The sequence below is a fragment of the Rhinopithecus bieti genome, unplaced genomic scaffold (genome assembly GCF_001698545.2).
Source record: "Rhinopithecus bieti isolate Rb0 unplaced genomic scaffold, ASM169854v2 scaffold_6710, whole genome shotgun sequence".
In the NCBI taxonomy this organism is placed as follows: domain Eukaryota; kingdom Metazoa; phylum Chordata; class Mammalia; order Primates; family Cercopithecidae; genus Rhinopithecus; species Rhinopithecus bieti.
Genome location: NW_016805362.1, coordinates 3,038,049 through 3,044,423, shown reverse-complemented (window position 1 = coordinate 3,044,423; position 6,375 = coordinate 3,038,049). Strand labels below are relative to the sequence as shown.

At 39.1% G+C, this 6,375-nt stretch overlaps 1 protein-coding gene across 1 annotated transcript in view; it reads left to right on the top strand.

Annotated features, from left to right (window-relative positions):
• IGF2BP3 (insulin like growth factor 2 mRNA binding protein 3) overlaps positions 1 to 6,375 on the top strand; it is a 122,110-nt gene that overhangs the window by 12,299 nt on the left and 103,436 nt on the right. The window contains exon 2 of the mRNA XM_017872293.1: positions 2,944 to 2,992. The gene's annotated coding sequence lies outside the window, so the exon portion shown is untranslated. The remainder of the gene's footprint in view (positions 1 to 2,943; positions 2,993 to 6,375) is intronic.

The window sequence follows — 6,375 nt, the reverse complement described above, 5'->3', positions numbered from 1 at the left end:
TTTTTTTTTTTTTTTTTTTTTTTTTTTTTTTTTGAGACTCACTGTTTATTTTTTGTTTGTTTGTTTGTTTTTGAGTCTCACTGTCACCCAGGGTGGAGTGCAGTGGCACAGTCTTGGCTCACCACAAACTCTGCCTCTTGGGTTCAAGCGATTCTCCTGCCTCAGCCTTCCGAGTAGCCGGGATTATAGGCATGTGCCACCACGTCCGGCTAATTTTGTATTTTTAGTAGAGTTGGGGTTTCTCCATGTTGGTCAGGCTGGTCTCGAACTCCTGACCTTTGGTGATCCACCCACCTAAGCCCCCAAAGTGCTGGGATCACAGGTGTGAGCCACCACGTCTGGCCGCAATTTTTCTTTTAACTGAAGCAACATATAACAGTTGTGAAATCTATGAATTACAGATCTTTTTATTAGGGTATATTTTTTAAACCTTTTATAGAAAATACAGCCCGACACAGTGGCTCACGCCTGTAATCCCAGCACTCTGGGAGGTGGAGGCGGGCGGATCACTTGAGGTCAGGAGTTTGAGACCAGCCTGGTCAACATGGTGAAACCCCATCTCTACTAAAAACACAATAATTAGCTGGGTGTGATGGTGCATGCCTGTAATCCCAGCTACGCAGGAAGCTGAGGTGGGAGAATTGCCTGAACCTGGGAGGCAGAGGCTGCAGTGAGCTGAGATTGTGCCACTGAATTCCAGTATGGGCGACAGAGCGAGACTGTTGTCACACACAAAAAAAGAAAAATTATAAAACTTACATAAAAGCAGAGAGGTACCTGTCCTGAAGCTTTAACAGTTATTACCACATGAGTTATTTTGAAACAAATCCCAAACTAGCATTTTGTCTGTAAATTTATACTAGCTATAGTTTGGATTTTTTTTTTTTTCTCTTAAACTGGCATTCTCTTTTATCTCTTTGGTATATTTTATCCTGATAACTGTGCTTTTACTTTGTCATGAAAATAACGTAAAAGTGCTTCTCTTCCTTTCCTCCTCCGTTTTATGATTGTAGACAGGCTGTACCTGAGTTTAGTTAATCTAGATTTTCTTTGATGTTCTCGAAGGGATCAATGGCAGCTGTGGTATTTTGTTTGTTCTCACTCTTTTGGGGAAAGGGAAGAGGCAAAGGACTAAACTAGGCTATGAATCTGGACTAAACTGGTGTTTTGCTCTGATACTTCAAAATTGTGGATTATTTGACCCGGAAAGAAAAGTTCACTATAGTTTTTTGTTTTTTTCTATTTTTTCTTTTTCTTTTTCTTTTTTCTTCTCTTTTCTTTTTGAGACAGGGTGTCACTCTGTTGCCCAGGCTGGATTGCAGTGGTGCAGTCACAGCTTACTGTAGCTTTGAACTCCTGGTCTCAAGCAATCCTTCCATCTCAGTCTCCTGAGTAGCTGGTACTGCAAGCACGCAACACCATGCCCAGCTAATTTTAAAAAAATTTTTAAAAGATTTTCGTAGAGATGGGGTTTGGCTTTGTTGTCCAGGCTGGTCTGGAACTCCTGGGCTCAAGTGATCCTCCTAAAGTGCTGGGATTACAGGCATGAGCCACAAGTCCTGTCCTATAGTTCTAATTGTAGAAGTTAAGTAATTTATTTCACTTGAGATGTCAGGCTCTGTTGCTAGTTTTTGTTTTATTTTGTTTTTAATAGCTAGTTGACTAAATCCTTCCTCCTTCAAAGGAAGTGACTGGCATGTGACTTCTATAGTATGGTCTCATACAATTAACATACAGTTGTGTTACTTGCGTCACCCTCTTCCTTCCCTTATACGTATGTATATACATGTGTGGGGGGCATTTGAACTAAGGTACTGATTTTTCACATTTTCTCTACTGTGTACTACTTTCGCAGTCTGAAACCTCTGAATCTCTTCTTATGTTTCAGGATGTCTTATTTTTTATTTTTTTGAGATGGAGTCTCGCTCTGTCACCCAGGCTGCAGTGCCGTGATGCGATCTCGGCTTAGCGCAACCTCTGCTTCCCAGGTTCAAGAGATTCTCCTGCCTCAGCCTTTGGAGTAGCTGGGACTACAGGCACCTGCCACCATGCCTGGCTACTTTTTTGTAATTTTAGTAGAGACGGTGTTTCACCACGTGACCAGTCTGGTCCCAAACTCCAGACCTCGAGTGATGCACCTGCCTCGGCCACCCAAAGTGTTGGGATTACAGGCATGAGCCACTGTGCCCGGTCTTAGGATGTCTTAAAATGCATAAAATACATAGGATTGTAAAGGAAACCAATTATTTTGAAACGTAGTTAGCAGAATGTTAAAACTCAGTGATAGGTGCTTAATATAATAAGTAACAAGTTCTAGCAACACATCTAAGTTTCACAGTAATGAGTGTAGATGATATTTAAAGATCTTCAACAGTCTAATGTGGTATGAAAATATCTGATTTATATTGATGTCAAAATTACAAGTACTGTAATTCTGTGGTTTAGTGCCAGCATTCATAATTGAAGGACATGTTAAATTTCAGTTAGGGGATAGTGAAGATAAATGTGTAATTTCCTCCCACCCACACCTCATTTTTATTTCTCTGAGTTTTATCTATGGACTCCTTAGCTGTGACGGTCAGAGTAAGATCACCTGGACTAAGGCCTTGTTTGTGTCCTGGGATGCCTCATTTGAAGCTAAAGGATTTGAACTTAGAATGTAGTCATCAGATAAGTGTGTTTTAAACATTCTGTCTACCAATTTTAGTGACTTTTAAAATAAGTCATAACGGTCCAATAAATACTGGATCTCCAAATGGTCTCTGCATTTTATGACTTTGCTTCTTTGCTTTTCCTTCTTGGGCTGTATTTTCTTAATAGATATTGGTTTGTAATTAATATAGAGTTAATATTTTAAGTAATTTCTAAACTTCCATGTTGGCTATTATTGTCTTGCTTTTATGTTTTGTTTTTCTTTTAAAAAACGTTTTAATTCTTCTGCAGGATTCGGAAACTTCAGATACGAAATATCCCGCCTCACTTACAGTGGGAGGTAAGAATTTCTATATTTAAAATTAAGATCTAAGTATGGAAACCTATTGCTGTTAGTTTTTTCAAAGCTTTTTCTCCTTTCCTCAACTCTTGGGTGTGCTAGAACATAAAATTCTTCTCTTATGACCCATGTCTTAGTGTGGGATTTTCTTCGTAAGGGCACAGTGTATCTTTTAAAATCTGCTCTTTGGGATAAGAAACCAAAATTGAAATATATTCTTGGGTAACTAGGTAATCTTTCTCATTCAGTCCCTTCCCAAAAGGATTTTGTTCATTTCAGTTCTTTCTGATGAATTTGCCAATTGTATTTAAATATGAAGCTCCTATCTTGGCAAAGTTTTAAAACAACAAATACCTGCTACTTTGTGCTTTTATTTTAAGATGTTATTCTGCTTCCTTTTGCTCAGATGGTGGCACTGCACTGATTGTGTAATGTGCACAAACACAAACTATTTAGCACAATTGAATAGCCTGTGTCAGCAATTTCCAAAGCATAATCGTGATGTCATGGTGAGAATTTGAGACACCTGTAGTTGAAGGGCTAAAAGAAAATGTCTTTTGATTCTTCAGACAATGGAACCTGAAAGTTTTAAAAACTCACCTTGGAGAGGGTGGTGCAGAGAAACTGCTTAGCTTTTATGTATTTCTAATATAAAAAAAATCAAGAGTAACTAGTTATGTGTGTTTTAGATTAGTCTTCTGTTTGGTTAAAAGGTTACTTTGGTGGGAAGTTGAGGGAAGTTGATCTAAGTCTGATTCTCCAAGGTTTCTCGGTCACAAGTGGTTAGTGCTGAGAATATTTATCTTCAAAACAATATTATTGAGATTAAGTTTTGCAGGAAGGGGTTGGTTTTTGGTATATGTTGAATATATTGCAAGTTATATAATGCACTAAAAATATACTTTATAGATGGAAGCGGTGGGTTATAAGATTAAACTTTTTATATGTTCCTGTTTTAGATTAACATTTGTTTAGGGAATTCAGTAGCTTGGGGGATAGGTCCTCAAGTGTTGTAATAGCAAGATTATCAGTTTGATCCCCTTATTTTAAGATGAGCCATATTAAATATGATTTAAAATGTAATTTAATATGATTTTTTTGTTCAGGAGCTACATCTAGTGTAATGTAGCTTTCTATGAAATAGCCAAATGGTAGAAACCAAGTTTAAGTAAATTATTAGAGTACTAGCATGTCTGCTATGGGCAGAGTTTCCTTTTAATTCATTCATAATCTCTTCAAATTTAGAGAATTTAGCCTTTAGTTTATTGCATTTTCCCTTGTTCTGGATATTTGCCATATCTAACTTTTCTTAATTTTTGTATTTCACTTTACTCTCCTTACTGTCCTTTGAGATAGTGTCAAGTTAGTGGGTTATCTCTGTTTTCAAATGAGCAAATATGGGCATGCAAGATAAAATTAATTAAGAGCACATACTGAATCGTAAGATGCTTGGAACTAGACTTTGGAATTCTTCACCTTTGACTCCCTTTAAAAATTTAATGATTGTTTACATATTGATCAACAAAAACAATTTTATTGAGAGGAATAAGATGAGCTGCTGCTGTTAGGTGTTTTTCTTCCTTAAAGACTTGAAGGAACACTATTTCCTTTTCTAGAAGGGTCACTTTGTATGTTTAGTTTGTTTGTTTTTGAGATGGAGTTTTGTTCTTGTTGTCCAGGCTGAAGTGGAATGGTGCAATCTAGGCTCACTGCAACCTCCGCCTCCCAGGTTCAAGGGATTCTCCTGCCTCAGTCTTCCGAGTAGCTGGGATTACAGGCATCCCACCAACCACGCCCGGCTAATTTTTTGTAATTTTAGTAGAGATGGGGTTTCACCATGTTGGTCAGGCAGGTCTCAAACTCCTGACCTCAGGTGATCCACCTGCCTCTCAGCCTCCCAAAGTGCTGGGGTTACAGGCGTGAGCCACTGTACCCAGCCTGTATATGTTTTATTTATTCACGCTGGATATGCCACTTGTTCTCTGCCAAAGCCTTATTATAAACAGTGATAATTTTGCAGTTTCGGACAACTTTTATAATGGAAGATTAGGCTTTGAGTCCCTAATTAATCTTAGAATCACTGAAAGTGGAATGAGCAGACATTATGTGCCTTCTACTTTGATGCAGTAGAATATACATGTCACCACAGAGAAAATAGTCTTATCTAAATAGGTTCAACTGGCTTCAGTCTTAATCTAACTTTGAGTTTACAAGAAATACAGAAGATAGAGGGACAAATTAAATGATGCATCAAGGAAACAACTAGCCATGTCCTGAATATGGGATATTCCACAGGACAAATGATACTGTTTTGCTAGAGGAGCAGTGGGATGAAAAAAGGGAAGAGGCCTGTTATGAGTAAGACTCAAAAGGATAACAAAAAAAAGCACTATAGTAAGTTCTTCGTGAGCAACGTAAATAGCCCTGTGAAGCAGCGTGGAGCACCTAAAAAAAGCCTTAGAGTTATTATTTTATTTATTTATTTATTTTGCAGGAAATGGGGCAGCCTTGAGGTCAGACTTAGAATTATGTCCTAGCTCCACTACTTACTCATTGTGTGATCTAGTTATGGGATCTCTGAACAGGTTTTTAAAATTCTTTGAGCCTCATTTTCCTCGTTTCTAACAATGGGGCAGCCTTGAGGTCAGACTCAGAATTATGTCCTAGCTCCACTACTTTCTCATTGTGTGATCTAGTTATGGGATCTCTGAACAGTTTTTTTAAATTCTTTGAGCCTCATTTTCCTCGTTTCTAACAAGGGTGATGATGGTGGCCCCCTCATTGGGTTGCTTTGAGCATTAAATAGGATTATGCGTGCTAAAGCCTTTAAAACAGTGCTTGGTACATATAAGTACACAATATGTTTTAACTATGATATAATAAGAACAACAACAAATTCACCAGCTCTCAGCCTTCGGTTTTGTGCTTGTCTCAGTGAGATCCAGGCAGGAGCACAGATAATACCCTCGGTATTTCACCAGGGAGAATCATACAGGTGCTGAAAGGCGAAAGAACAAAGAGAATCCAGAGTAGTAACTTTAAGGAGCAGCCACGGCCTGAGGGCTGGAAGGCCAAAGAGGAAGTTGAGGTTTTGGATCCTAGAGACTTGGAGGGAAGAGCCCTGAGCACCTGAGACTCAGATTTCTGAGCAATGGCAGCTCCTTGACTGTGGCTGGCGCCTGGGATGGGGGGAAGAGAGAGGAGTTATAAATCTTGTTCTGAGTGTCCAGAGGAGCTAGAGGATGTAACCAACTGCTGATTCAGTGACGCCGGCTGATAGACAGGGACCTACGGATGCGGTGATGCCGACTGACCAGTGGGACCTGCTGATGCGTGAAGCCGACTGAGGGACAGGACCTGCTGATATGGTGATGCCGGCTGAC